Here is a 15086-nt window from a genome sequence, read left to right as displayed (position 1 = left end):
CCACTCAGAGGTACAGACCCCAGAGAAATGAAAACACAGAAACGTTTATTTCCACACAAAAATTTGTACAGAGCCCTGGCTGGTGTGGCCCAGCGGTTAGAGCGTCGGCCTGCAGGCCAAAGAGCCTTGGGTTTGGTTCCAGTCAAGGGAACATATCTGGGTTGCAGGTTCGATACCTGGCCCTGGTTGGGTTGTACAGGAGGCAACCAATCAATATGACTCTCTCACATCGATGCTTTTCTTTTTTTTTTTAATCCTCACCCGAGGACATTTTTCCATTTTTTGTTCAGATAGAGTGGGGTGGAGGAGAGGAAGAGAGAGAGAGAGAGAGAAACATCGACGTGAAAGGGACACATCGAATGGCTGCCACCCGCACAACTCAACCAGGGCCGGGGACAAACTGTCATTCTCTCTTACTCTCCCTGTCTCTCCCTCTCTCCCTCCAACTTCATCTAAAAATCAATGGAAAAATATCCTTGGATAAGGATAAAGACAGAAACAAAAATAAACTTCTACATAATAATGCTCAGAGAAGTATTATTCATAATAACCCAAAGTGGAAACAACTCAATGTCCCTCAGTGGATGAGTGGGTCAACAAAATATATATCACCACACAGTGAAATAATATTCAGTCATAAACAGGAATGAAGTACTATTACATGCTACACCATAGATGAACCTTAAAAAGCATTGTGCTAAGCGAAAGAAGCCAGTCACAAAGGACTTCTATGATTCCATTTGTGTGAATGTCCAGAACAGGCAAATTTATAGAAACAGAAAGTAGGTTAGGGGTTGCCAGGAGCTTGAGGGAGGAGAGCTGAGGAGCAACTGCTCATGGGTATGGGTTTCTTTTTGGAGTGAAGGGAATGTTCTGGAATTAGAGGTGATGGTTGCACAACTTCATGAACGTCACTGCATTTTTAAAAACATTCAAATAAGACAGATGAAAGGATCCACAGGTCCTTAGGGCAATGGCTGATGGCGGCCTGGGGAGCCTGGCCTGGGGAGCCTGGCCCATCACTCCCGAAAGCAAGCACACTTTCCGAGGCCAGTGCGGCTGCCTGAGAGGGTGCCCCGGCTGGGGGGGGGGGGGGGGGGGGGGGGGGGTGAGTGCAGCTGAGAATAGCACATGCAAGGACTGACACTCTCCAAATTTATAAAAATCCATAATGACAATAAAAATCAAACTGAAAAAACCCACAAAGTCCACTAATAACCAAATATTTGCGAGAATATAGAGCCCTGGGATCCTGCACACATGGCTTGTGAATGGGGGACTGGCACACCCACCGGGAACAGCTCAGCATTTCCTAGTCCGCCAGAGGGTATCTGTACCCACGACCAGGAGTCCCACTCCTCGAACGGACGGAGCCCGCGGGGCTGCACACGCGCTCACCCAAGTGCGCGGAACAAGGTTCTGAGCAGGATTTCCCACAACAGCCACAGACAGGAACAACCCGATGTCTGCGAGCAGAAGGCTGGATAAGCAAATCGTGGTATAGTTACACACTGGAACACTAGGCACTGGTGAAAAATGGAAGGACCACCGCTGCAAAGAACAACCTAGCTGCATGGCAAAAAGCAAATGTTCACTGGAGAAAAGCCAGGCATAAAATAATAATTCCATTCACTGAAATTCAGAAAGAGACAGAACTATTTGGTTTTAGATACATACTTATGTGGTAAAACTAAAAACAAAGCAGCTAGTAACCCTAACTATTTAGAATGGAGGCTCCCTCTGGGGGAGACGGGGCCTTGGGAGCCCCAGGGGTCTTGTGAATTGTGGCAAATCTCTATTTTTTTACCTTGATGGTGGCGGCTTGAATGTTGGCTTTTTACTAATTTATTAAAATGAATAAACTGTTTTATACACGTTTATATTTTTACAATGGGAATAAAACACTCATGGGTCACCGTGGGGGCTGCTAGAGCACAAGCTTGGTTCTCTGGAATTGATACAGGAGAGAATGGAGCCTTTGCACGCAGCATATCTCAGAGAAACAAAACAGGTAACGAGGCAACATTCTTCTTTACAGAAACATAACTAATGCGAACAAAATGATGGAATTGGAAAAGTCACCGTCTGGTAAGGAGGAAAATGTGACGGAACTCAGAGGGTACCCTGCAGGGAATCAGATTGAGGTTAACCCGGCCCCTGAACCCCCACCACTGACTTCCCGCAGACCAGGCTGTGAGCCAGGCCAACAGGGAGACGGGCTTATTTGCTTCACATGCTATTTTGTGTCCAAACTTTGCACAAATATTCCTGGAGTTCTGCTGAGAGGGGCGCAGGCCCCCCTTCAGTGCAGGCCCTGGAGTGAGTCTCAGGCCTGAGGTTGGAGAGAGAGCCCAGGCCTCCAGCGCCCAGCTCAGCTGAGCAAAGGTTCAGAGCAGCCTGCGGGTCCTGTAGGAGGGTCCTGGTGGGAGCAGGGGTCTCAGGGAGATGGGGCTGATGCAGGCTGGGCGGCACCCCCATTCTCCTGCCTCACAGAGCCCCATCAGCAAGGCAGTCTAGGGGGCCCTCCCCACCCTTACATCCCTCAGGTGGCAGTGCTGTAACTTGGCTTCTCCCTGTGGGGCTTGTCTTGGCCGTCTGGGGAGTGGTCAGGTGGAAAGGAAGCCTGCTGTGATTGCCACCCTGCCCCGGGCCCTGCCCAGGGGCACACTAGCCAAGCCAGCTTTGCAGCTTACCAGGCCAGCTGGTGCGAGGGGAGCAGGGGGAGGGGCCACCAATGCCCAGGCCTAGCTAGGGGTGGCAGAAGGGCCCACCCAGCCAGTCAGGGCCGGTGACAATAGGGCTGGAAGGGGAGCAGAGGCAGGGACCCTGGGCTCTGTACGGTGGGTGAGGCCTCCATCTGAGGTGCCCTGTCTGGGGCAGGGCCAAGTGGGGCAGGTGAGATGGCAGCCGGTCACCCAACACTCAGGGAGCAGGCAGCGGTGGCAGCCTGGTGTCGGATGGAGCTGCTGATACAGGTGACACCAGATATCCCGCTGTAGGTGGAGCTGAGGGAGGGGATGTGGGCTGGGGAGAGCCAAGTTCAGAATAAGGTTGAATCCCGGCTCTACCACACACTCAGTGAGGGACCCTGGCCTGAAAACGGGGTGCTGTGACGGTGAACTGAGCTCATCCACACAAGGAGCCTAGCACAGTGCCCAGCACATAGTAAGTGCCCAACAAACTCCACAGGTTGTCATGGAGCTGGGCTCGGCAGGGGTGAGGAGGGTGGTGGACAGCCGAGTGTTGGACAGATCCACAGACTGGAAGCTCCAGGGGGGCAAGGACAACGCCATTCACTCACCACTGAATGGCCAGTGCCCAGTTCAGCATGGGCACAGCACTCAATACCTGTTTGTTGAAGGAATGCATGAGAGTAGCCACTAAGGCAATCTATCAACCAATCAGGGGATCCCCAGTAAGAACCTGAGCTCAGATCCCAGGTCTGTGTCTTCTTGGCTGAGCAAGCCCAGGCAAGTCATTCCACCCCTGAGAACCTCTGCCCCTCACCTAGCAAATGGGAATAATAGTAATTAGTGAATACCTTCCTCATAGGTGTATGGCAGGGCTCAAAACAGAACATGGATATGGAAATGTAGGAGGTGCTGTGGGTGTCTCTTTATCAGATGGGGCACCCCTGCCCCGGCGCTGTGGGTACTGGCTGCTAACGGCTCACAGCTGCCCCCTGGTCCTGAGAGGTGACACTGGCTTGTGTGTGAGCTGCCTGGGAGGTTATGCCCGATCCTGGACGCAGCCAATGGCAGCCGGATGAGGGGGTACAGAGGCCTGGCCCCTTGCCTGGGGGAAGGACAAGCCGGTGGGGTGGCGTTTGCTGCTCCCTGTGGGCTGAGCTTGGAGTTCTGTCCCAGCCCCTCGCTCCCTTCTCCGGGCAGCAGTCACCTGCAGGGAATCCCTGTGTGGGGCTGTTTCTAGCGTCTCCAACCTATTATCTGTCAATAATAAAGTGAATGCACAAGTATGACGGGGTTTCGTTTTCCAGGAAATGCTCCTGAAAAAGAGGAGCTGAAGGCAGGTGAGAGGAGGAGCAGGTCCACTCCTCCAGGGTTGCGCTGCTGCCCTCGTGGGGCTCACAGCAGGTGGCAGAGACTGAGAACCGCAGCCGAACCGGGTGCGCAGGCCCTCTGGAGGAAAGGAGAGCAGGGGCCGCCCGAGAGCAGCGGGCCCTTACAGATGAGACGCTCTGGGAAGGCTTCCGCGGGAGCACGTGAACATCATGAGCCAGGCAGGCCTCCAAGGCCAGGCACCTGGAACAGCAGTGCAAAGGCCCTGAAGCAGGCGGATAGTTGATATACCCAAGCCACGGCCAGGAGCCCAGCGAGGATGGAGTGGCGTGAGATGAGGTCAGAGGTAGTGGGCGGCCAGATCACGCAGGGCCTTGGAGGCTTTGTAGGACTTTCTATAGCACTTTGGGCTTTATTCCAAATAGAGTCATTGAAGTTTTGAGCAGAGAAAGGACATGATCTAATTTAGGTTTTAAAAGGATTCTCTTTGGCAAAGAGGGGGGCTGAGAGACCAGGTGGAGGATGCTGCCGTAACCCAGGAGAACAACAGGTGTGAGGAGTGACGTTGGAGAGTCAGGGGATGACTGCACGAGGCTCAGGAGGCAGCGGTAACAGAGCGGACCGAGGAACATGTTAAACTACACCACGGGGATGCAATCAACAAAATCCAGACCTGGGACAGGCTGCAGGACAGATATTCTGCTTCTTCGATAGATAAATTGCCAGGGAAAAGAAAAAGATGGAGGGGAAACTGGATTAAAAGAGACTAATACATATCAACCAATCACGATGTGGGGACCTTATGTGGCTATTGATTTGAATGAACTTTAAAAACAGAGAGAGAGAGAGAGAGAGAGAGAGAGAGAGAGAGAGAGAGGTCTGACAACTGGGAATGTTAAATACTGAGTGGCTATTTAATGATATTGAGCAAAGGTTACTTCTTAGGTGTAATAACAGTATTGTGATTATGGTAGGAAAAGTCTTTATCTTGATATATTTGTGATGAAATGATAGCTGGGATTTGGTTTGAATTGTTATGGGAGGGGGAGGGTAGAAATGAAACAAGACTGACGCGGAGCTGGTAACAGTTGAAGTTGACTGATGGGTACATGGGGGTTCACTCTTCTATTCTCTCTGTTTTTATAAAGGCTTACAATTTCACACAATACAAAGTTTAAAAATAAAGGAAAAAAGAAGAAGCCAAAAAGAGTCTAAGAGAAGGCACTGAATGGCCCAAGGATCCTCTGTGAGTCCATCAGGATCTCACCTTGGGCCTCCTGAGCCCCAGCCCAGGTCCTGCCCGGCCTCAGCTGCCTCTTCTCTGGAGGCTGGTCAAGGCTGGACCCAGGCAGGCCGGCGATCACTCGTGCGGCCCTGGGGCAGGCCCAGGCTGGGCACAGGGGAGCTGAAGGATGCTAGGCCTCTGCCAGGCCCTTCGAGGAGCAGGGAGAGCCCTGGGCCAACTGCACCAGCAAGTCCAATGAGTCCGATCATCTAAAACATCCAACATCTGCCCCACCAGCTTCTTTTCCCACTTCCTTGGCTTCCTGCACTGATTTCCTCCCCAGCACCTACAGCCACATCTCACATTCCAGCCTCTGCATCTTGTCCCTGCTGTCACTCTGTCTGGAAGGCACCTTCCACCTCTACATTTACCATCCTTTGCTTCCCCCTCTCGCGGACCTCCCACGATCAGCCAGCCCTCTCTCTGGGAGCACGCGGCCTGCAGTCTGAGACAGGGACTATCTCCACTCCTAGCCAGGGGTGCTGGGCACAGAGGTTAAGAGCACAGCTTCCTGGTCCAGACTGCACAGTTGGGATCCTGCCTCAGCCACCTCCTTGCAGTGTGACCTCAGGCAAGTCACTCAACCTCAGTTCCCACACCTATCTATAAAATAGGGATAGCCTCATAAGTTACTGAGAAGACTGAATGAGGCCGTAAGTACGGATGCATGGAACAGTGACCGGCATGTGTCAGCGGGTCTCAGGCACCACTGGCCCCCCGCACTGCCTCCAGGGCCTGCCTCCCTCCCTTGTGCCCCCACAGGACACCCCACCGTGGGTGCTCAGTCACCACTCCCCTGGACGCTCGGCTTCTGCGATGCTCCTTCTGCAGCCCTTCTGATGCCCCCTCCCTATCCCAGCAGGTTCTGTCACCCAGGAGTGGACAGAGAGGAGAGGACAAACAAGAACCAGCCACAAATAAAAACTCTGAACCCAAGTAGCAGTTTCTGACTCAAATCCCAGATTAGAGGAAAGCAATTTAAATGCTTTTTTAAAAAAGATTTCTAAGAAAAATCTCAGGTATTATCAATATAACTTTAATCATGTTTTCATGAGGAATGATGTTTGTTGTATAAAGTGCCAACAGCACAGGATGCTGGAACAGAGGAAACCCCGCCCCTTCCTGCACTTGGCCTCCTAGTACCTGCCCCAGAGGCAGGCTCCGGTGGCCGTCGGGTCTGCAGCCCTCTGCTCATTTTTATGCAGTACGAACACAGAGACACGCGTGCGGCTTTGCATGGGATCATTGCACATCCTGTTCACAAGCTTTAACCAGACGATGTGCTGTCTTTCCCCCCGGCAGTGAGCTCTGTCACCTGAAGCGGGGCCTGCTGCACGGACTCTCAGTGACCGAATGAAAGAATGAACCACTGCCTGAAGTCACAGGGCCTGGAGGGGGCCTGATCATGTCACAGGCCTCCTGCTGGACATTTAGCTTGGCCTCACTGACGCTCCCCGAGGTCTCTTAGCCCCCTACTAAGAGGGTGCCTGTGGGAGAAACCCCCGGAATACTTCAAGGGCTACTGTCAGAAAGGTGGAGCCGGCCTGGGGCTCCAGTCTCCCATACCTGGGCCACACCGGGCTGTATTATGACGATGACTTTTATCTCGAGCGGATTAACCTTATTTAGTGACTCCACCCTTGATCATCAAATCTCCCTTTGTCCCTCCAGAATAAATAAGAGGATGTATGATTTTGTTATTTCTGAACAGCACTAGGGAACCAAAAGCCACAAACGGGGAGCTACCTCTAGACAGTTGACAAAAAAGTTACAGATGCAAAAGTTGAAACATGTCATTAGTTTCTAAAAATGGACATTTTTTAAACTGTCTAATTCAAACAAGCATCCATTGGCCCCTCCCTGATACAAAAGGAAAGTAAATTAGGACTCTCCCTCCCTCCCCCCTCCTCCTCCCCATCCCTGTCTAGGGGCCAGATTTGGCAAACAGAGATGCAGGACACCTAGTTGAGTTTGGCTCTCAGAGAAGCAGCAAGTGAAGTTCTAGTACAAGTATGTCGCCTTTAGGTGGTGAACACTATCTGTTGCCCCAGCTGCTGGGGGTGCTGCGAGCACACGACCCTCAGCGGGCAGCCCTTTCCTGGTGCCGCTGCTGCGAGCCACTGGCCAAGGGCATCCAGTGTCGGATGGACGCTGAGGTCCAAAGTCCTGCCCGGCCCGAGGGGCTCAGTTGGTTGGGCATCCTCCTGTGCACCAAAAGGTGGCCAGTTCAATTCCAGTCAGGGCACATGCCCTGGGGGTGTGCAGGAGGAAGCCAATGGATGTTTCTATCTCTCTCTCTCCCTCTCCCTTCCTCTCTCTAAAAAATCAATAAAAATATATTTTAAAAAACTCACCATCCAAAGCACGTTCCTCTCTAAGGGCCTCCTAGCTCCAGAGCACCCTGTGGGTCCCTGAGGTTTCCCGCTGGCCAGCTTCTGAGGTCTACTTGCTTCCTGCCTGCTTCCTTCCTCTGCTGTCCACAGGTGAGGCTTGAGGGGGACTCCCCTCCCCCCCACACACTGATGCCCACATCTGCTTCCTGGGACCCTTGGCCTGCCCCACGGGTCCCCACTGGCTGGAAACCAGCCGCAAAGTGCCCACAGTGGGTGGGTCTGGTGCTGTTAATGGGTTTTCTTTGTTTGGCTTTCCAGTACATTCTAAAATTTCCACAACAAACATGTATCACTTTGGAAATAAGAAAAAATAATAAAAGCTTTTCTTTAAGAAAAATCTAAAACCAAAGCAAGCATCCCTCATCCACCTGGCACCCCTCCCCTCCCTCATTGCTCCCACCTGCTTCCCCAGGGAGGGCTCCCCCAAATCAGTGAACTCCCCCACCCCAAACGCTCTCCCCTGTCCTGTGGGCCACAGGCACTTTCACTTCTCCACGAAGCCTGCTGCCACCAGCTTGTCCCCGCTGGGGGGTTCTATGCAAATGTATGACCAGTTCCTCATCTCCTGCTGGGAGAAGAAATGCTGTGTGAGCCCCGAGACTGGGAGGAGAGAAGGATGGATGGGACCACGCACTCGCTCCTGCACGAGCCGGGATACTCGGTGCCTGGCACTGTGATGCTGCCAACGCAACACAGACCTTGCCCCCAAGAACTTTACAGCCTGGGGGGTTGGGGACAACAATCAAAAGCCCCAGAGGATACTGTGTGAGGGGAGGGGAGCAGGGTGCGAGGAGGGAGGCTCCCAGCCCAAGCCCAAGCTTCTGGGAGGAAGAGAAGACTCAGTGGGCCCCAGGGGGCGAGGAGGAGTGTGCAGGGAGGGGGGAGAGTGCTCAAGCAGGGGAGCAGCCTGCGCAAAGGCCTGCAGGTGAGGGAAGAATGACTTATTTGAGGAACTGAAAAGTTTAGAGCAGCTGGAGGACAGAGGGAGGGTGAGGAAGCAGAGAAAGCCCAGGCAGAGCCACATTAAGAGACTGTACTTTGTCCTCAAGGCAATGGGGAGCTACTGAAGAATGCAGAGCAGGGGAGTGACAGACTCAGATATGTATCTTACAAAGATTGCTCTCCTGCCCAATGAGAGCCGCTGATAAGGGTGTTATTATTCATCCACAACTGTCACAGTCACACTTAATCATGCACATCCTACCTACCGTACCTGGACTTTAGCCATGGAGCACCTGAGGCCTGTATGTCCACAGACAGACCACATCTCAGCAGCTAGGTCCACAGCCCTCTTGATCTTGCAATAGGGAATACAAGTTAAGAGCATGGACTCTGGAGCCCAGGTTCAAATCCTTACTCCTCCACTTTCAAACTGTGTGACCCTGAACAGATAACTTCTCTGTGCTTCAGTCTCATTTGTAACGTGGGTATAATAATAGTAACTATATCACTGGGCTACTGTGGAGATTGATGAGTTAAAAATACTTGGGACAGGCCCCGGCACATGGCAAATGCTGTACACTGTTAGTTTTTACTGTTACCACTATACCCTCCCCGCAAGGTCCCCAGGGCCGACCACTTGCAGACTCTAACCAAAATATCCTCCACCTGCCTCCCCGTACCCCTGAAGCACCCCGTTCTCACTCTCTCCATTGCTAGGGCCAGGACAACGCCCGGGAGGAGGAGCCTCTGGGCTCTAGGACAAGCAGACACTCTGGCCTGGGTCTGGGGCCTCACCCAGCTCGTTTGAGGCAGGAACTAGGTGTCACCCTGACTCTGCTGCTGACCTCTGGGCCTCAGTTTTCCCCTCTTTAAGACAGGACAAGAACAGCTTGTAGATGTCTTAGCATGGCTGTCAAAGGAGCAACAAGGACTGGGGAAAGCTCTGCAAATGCCCACGCCTGTCACAGACGTGAGAACCCTTGGTGACAACCTCTTCTGTCCTAGGTGTGTTCCTGCACACAGTGGAGTCATGACCTTTAATCAGAGCTCATGTTGAGGACCCCAGAGGCTGAGGATGGCTGGCTTAGGGTTTCCAAGACTCCCTAATGCTGACCAGGACTTCCCCAAGGGCTGGGACAGAGAGACAAAGATCTCTGGTCTGAGCTGAGCACCCCAAGAAGAAAGTGCCAACCCAGGGGCTGAGGAAAGCCAGGCCTTCACCCACGGCCTTCCACCAAGCCTGGACTAGGCCAGCGTACAGGGTCCCAAAGAGGCCCTCTGGAGACTGCAGCGTTTATCTCCAAATGCCACAGCTGCCCACTAGCTCCAGGTCCAGGAAGGGCCTAAACATGACTGTTTTCGGTGGCTCTTTGGCCCTGGGGGATGGAGGGAAAACCCAAGAGGGAGCTTATCACCCCCCCCCCCCTTCAGGTTGCCAGCTATTTTCCAGAGTTCAAGTTCATTCATTCACTTATTTCACAAACATTTAGTTGGTGCCAGACCCTGGTTAGGTGCAGGGTCAATGACAGAGATGAATCAGACAGGTTCCTACCCTGAAGGTTTAGAGAGCAACAGACAAGACATAAGTAGCCAAACCACAAGGCAGACTACGTCAGAGACGCAGGGCAGGGGCAAGATCTCACCTGGGGTATCAGGAAGCTGCTTGGAGGGGGTGGCTTATGAGTGGTGTTTGGACATGTGACTGGGAGGCCAGGTAGGTGAGGAACAGAACCTCTAAAATCACTGACAGCCTGACAGCTCTGTTTGCACCTGCTGTGCCAGAGCCAGTGTGGGTTATTTATGGTTATGCCCCGAGAAAAGCGGCCACATGTGTCACTGCACGTGGGGTGCAGAGCAAGGCAGTGGGGGTGGGGGCAGCCGGGGCTTGAAGCTGGTTCTGGCCAAGCCCTGGGGTTTGCCACTGTGTCCCCCACACCCTGATGACCTTTTAATGTTTCATGGCCTCCTGCAATGCAAAAATAAGGTGGTGGTGGTGGTGGGGGGGGTCCCAATAGGCAGCAAATGGCCTGGGAAGGAGGGCAGTGCCAGACTGACCATGGCTTCTGCTGGATCTGCTGGCCATTTAGCGTCACCTCCTTCTCCTCTCCCCACTCCCATCCCAGCTGTGGGGGCAGGGGCAGAGGCAGAAGAAAATATCTTCCATTCTAGGCCAGACAGGGCATAGGGCGCATCAGCTGCTGTGCTTCTCCCCAGCCCACTCTGGTCCATAAACAGCCTCAGCACCAAGCTGGCACCAGCCCACCCACCCCACTGGTACCTGAATGCCCCAGGGCCAGAGACTCGGACTCCAGGGCCCTGGGTCCCAGATTACCGAGGAACCTACTTCCTGCGTTCTCCCGTGGGTAAAGGCCTCCACCGCCAGCTCCTTCTCCCAGGGAGCCCGCAGCAGAGGCATCCTGGCACTGCTGGGGGATGTTCGGGAACCCAGCGCTCGCAAAGCACCCCCACCCTGCGCTCACTCGCTCACTTCTCTCCAGATAACTGCCCAATCCCCCCCCCACCCCGCACCCCGGAAGACACCCGGCTCTGCGCCCACCGCCAGCACGCACTCCCTAACTGGACCCCCTCCCTCCCCACCTTCTATCCCTGGGCCAGCCCCTTACCTGGGGGTGGCAGTGCCCAGCACCAACGGCAGCACCGCGGCGCCTAACGGGGCGTCTGGGGCCCGGCCTCAAGCCCGGACGACTTCCCGGGGGAAGAGGCTGCGCTGCCGCCGCTCCGGGATCTGGCCCGGCTGCGGGAGAGGAAGGTCAGAGCCCGGGAGGGGTGCGGGGGAGGGAGGAGGCGTGCACAGATGCGCGCAGATTAGAGAGGCATTTTTAGCGAGCCAATGGCAGGCGCGCGGGGCGGCACGGTGCCTGCGCAGGTGGAAGGGCCGCGGATGCTGAGGAGGCAGCCACCGGCTTAGTGGGTCCCCGGGGAGCCCCCAGCTCCGGCCTGCACCCTCCTTCAGGGGGTGCTCCCAGCCGGGACAGAGGGGCTCCGTGGCGCCGGGTGCTGGGAGCAGCTCCCTTGCTCGCCCCTCTGCGCCCCTCCTGCAGGCGCGCAGTGCATCCAGGGGTGTCGCTCCCCTCCCCTCTCTGCCCTTTCCCCACCTCCTAGGACTTGCCTCCGGCCCTGTCTGTAGGTTTCTGGTTTCTCCTAATCCTGCGTCTTCTGGTACGCGCTGGCGGGTGGAGGGTTGTGTGTGCGCTGGGGGGGAGTGAGGGCCCCTTCGCCCTCATCATCTCACCCATAACCCTCCCCCATCAGCTTCGCCCAGAAAGTGCCCCCGTTGACCCTATGGGGCAGTCACTAACCCTCCTGCCCTAGTTCCAGCTGGACCTGCTGTCACCAAGGCAGACTCCAGACCATCTTCTTGGGGCTCTCTGTGACCCTCAACGGCCTTCACTCTTCCTGGCTTGAACCCTGAATGCCTCCGGGAGCCTGGGTACTGCAGGGGGTCTGGGGCAACTCTCTTCACTACTGCAGAGACCTGCAAGGGCTGATAATTCATTCAGCATCTGTCTATTGAAGGCCTAGTGTGTACCAGGCACTGGACTGCAGCAGAGTACAAACAAACCAAGTCTCTACCCTCAGGTAGTTCACCTTTGTGACAGAAGACAGATGTTAAATAGAATAAATAGAATATATTTTAAAGTGGGATACATGAAGTAGAAAAATAAAGCTAGGGAAAGAAGAGTGTTTAGGGTGAAATTAGGCCCCAGCTACTTTGGGGGAGTGGGAATGGCTGCGTGTGACCAGAAGCCCTCAGGTAGGCATGCAGACTTAGTGCGCCACAGACCTCCCCTCCCCCAGTGTTTGCACCTGGGCTGATCACACATTTATATTTCTTGCCTTCCTCTCCATCTCCCCTCACCAAAGGCACTGAGTGGCCCAGGAGCATGCCCATGTGCAGTATTTATTCATTCAATAAGAATTCTCTAAGCACTAGCATGTTAGGTGTTAGAGCCTAGAGAAACCCAACACCTGGTTAGGGAGGCCAGGTGGAAGTACCTGCCCAAAGAATGAACAAGACAGCCAAGGGAGTGGACAACTTTCTGGAGAAGGTGAGAGGGTTCTGGTTTAGGGCCCTCCAGGAAGGCTTTCTGGAGGAGGCAGCATTCCAATGGGGTGCTGACCGATATTGGGATTCCGGTGAGCCACATGAAGCAGGAGGCAGGGCAGGAATACTGGAAGAGGCCGGCAAAGCCAGGGGACCTTTGGCAGGTGGCTGGGGTGCTGGAGCATTTCTAGACACCCTTCGTGTAAGGGGTATGCTAGTGTCTGGAGCTGACGAAGTCCCAACTCCACCCCCACCTCAGAAGTTTCTGGTCCCAACTGCTCTCACTTCAACCTGAAATTTACCATGGCTCCCAGGAGAAGGCATCATGAGCCTGGGGCAGGCGGGGGGAGAGAATGAGACATAGACTTCACTCAGTTGCTAGTTTGCTGGGTAAAATGGGTGTGCTGCTTAATCCCTTTGGGGTTCAGTCTCCTTATCTTAATAGCTGTGTGACAAGTTTCTTAATTGATCTGTGTGCCTTGGTTCCCTTGTTGGGAAAATGGATATGGCAACAGGTTGTGGGAGCATTACACAAGATAATCTAGGTGAAGTGCTTAGCACATAAGTGCTTAGTTAATTTTGTTGTGTTTATTACTATGACAATTACACTTGGCCCACAGGGTTGTTGGAATTACACAAAGAATATAAGGCACCTACCCAAGTTCCTAGAACCTAATAAGTAAACAATAAATAGTATCTATTATTAGCATTAACTACATGCACCCAAAATCTCTGTGAAATCCCCCCTTTAGATAGAACTTTCTTTCTTTCTTTTTTATCTTCACCTGAGGACATTTTTCCATTTTTTGTTCAGGTAGAGTGGGAGGGAGAGAGAGGAACAGAGAGAGAGAGAGAAACATCGATGTGAAAGGGACACATCGAGTGGCTGCCACCCACACAACCTACCAGGGCCGGGGACAAACTGCAATCGAGGTACGCGCCCTTAGCGGAAACCGAACCCGGGTCTCTCAGGACCGCAGGCCGATGCTCTAACCGCTGAGCCAAACCGGCCAGGGCTAGACAGAACTTTCTTAAAGTGAAGGGACTAGTTCCCCAAGAGGCTCTTCAAGTGCAGCCTAGCATGGGTAGGCTAGACTCTTCGGCCCTCCCCTACTACATGAGCTCAGCTCAGTGTGTCCTGGGGCTCTGGTGCAAATGGAATGGAGTCAGGACTAGTAACTTTTCAGAAGGCAGTGAAGTCCAGAGCACAGGACACTGACAGAGGGGACACCCGGTGTTCCTTGGCAGCCAGGCATTTGGTGGAGGACGGCAAGAGTGAGATAGGCACACACATTCACAGGGGATGGTCACAATGGCAGAGGGCAGAGGCCGCAGGCTAGAGGTTGGCAGAAACCGGAAGCACTGGGCAGTTGTGGGAGGGTAATTACCGGCAGACCTGAAGAGGCGGATGATAGACGGAGGGTCGGAGGGTCGGAGGGTCGGTGGCAGGGAGAGGAGGTGAGAGAGCAGACAAGCTGGGTTTACTACATCTAGAGTTGAGGTTGCCTGGAGTTGAATTAAGACCTTAGCAGTCCCAAACCCAGAAGAAAAAAAAAATCACAGTGGAAAGTACACACACCACCTCATCCAAAATTAAATGTTATTTTGGAAATTGACACACAACTTCCATGCTTCCCACCACTGAACTAGCTTCCTTCTAGATTTTCTGATTGCTGCAAAACTTCTGCTCAATGAAGCTAAACTACCCCCTCCCTCTTTTATTGTTGTGTGCCCCTGTCCAAAGAATAAGACTTTCTCTCATTTGCAGAGCATTTTCCACTGTTCAGAGTGCTTTTCACGTCTCTTATCTCCCCAACAGCTCACTTTTCTCTGTCCTACTAAGTTCTGACTCATCTGGGATTCCATGGGATCTTCCTTCCTACCCAGAGCCCCAAGCCACCTTCCCATCAGAAGCCTCTGCTAGACCCTTCGTGCCACGCGGAGCAAGGAGGCAGGTGCAGCCCTCCCCGGAGGAGTTTCAGATGCAGACAAGGCAGAAAGGACATGCAGTCAGCAGGGCAAACCAGCGCTGAACGAGTGCGTGGAATCAATCCATCAATGACGAATAATGGATTGGTGATTCTTGTCGCATGTTTAGCCTGGGAGAGGTGGAAGGAGGTGGGGAGGCTTTGGAGTTCCTTTTGTTCCATCCAAGGTGGAAGGCTTCAAGGAGGAGGTGAGGTTTTGAGGAGTCTCTCTAGCCTCACCATATCTCTGGTTGGAAAGGAAAGCAAGAAGTGTGCCCTAATTTGGGCCGCGCAGGAATCTGAAGCTCAGAGAGGAAAAGTGACTTGTTGAAGGTCACACGGCACATCAGTGACAGAGCCGGGCTAAAAACAGATCTGACTTCTAGTCAGGTGCTGTGGTCACCAGATTCCTAT

At 53.5% G+C, this 15086-nt stretch overlaps 1 protein-coding gene across 1 annotated transcript in view; it reads right to left on the bottom strand.

The window, feature by feature from the left end:
* Window positions 1-11388, bottom strand: part of PACSIN1 (protein kinase C and casein kinase substrate in neurons 1) — a 55295-nt gene extending 43907 nt beyond the window's left edge. Inside the window, exon 1 of the mRNA XM_036249184.1 lies at window positions 11264-11388. The gene's annotated coding sequence lies outside the window, so the exon portion shown is untranslated. The remainder of the gene's footprint in view (window positions 1-11263) is intronic.
* Window positions 11389-15086: the final 3698 nt, after the last annotated feature.

This window comes from Molossus molossus, unplaced genomic scaffold (genome assembly GCF_014108415.1).
Source record: "Molossus molossus isolate mMolMol1 unplaced genomic scaffold, mMolMol1.p scaffold_m16_p_8, whole genome shotgun sequence".
NCBI lineage: Eukaryota > Metazoa > Chordata > Mammalia > Chiroptera > Molossidae > Molossus > Molossus molossus.
This window is presented reverse-complemented; position numbering and strand designations above follow the sequence as displayed.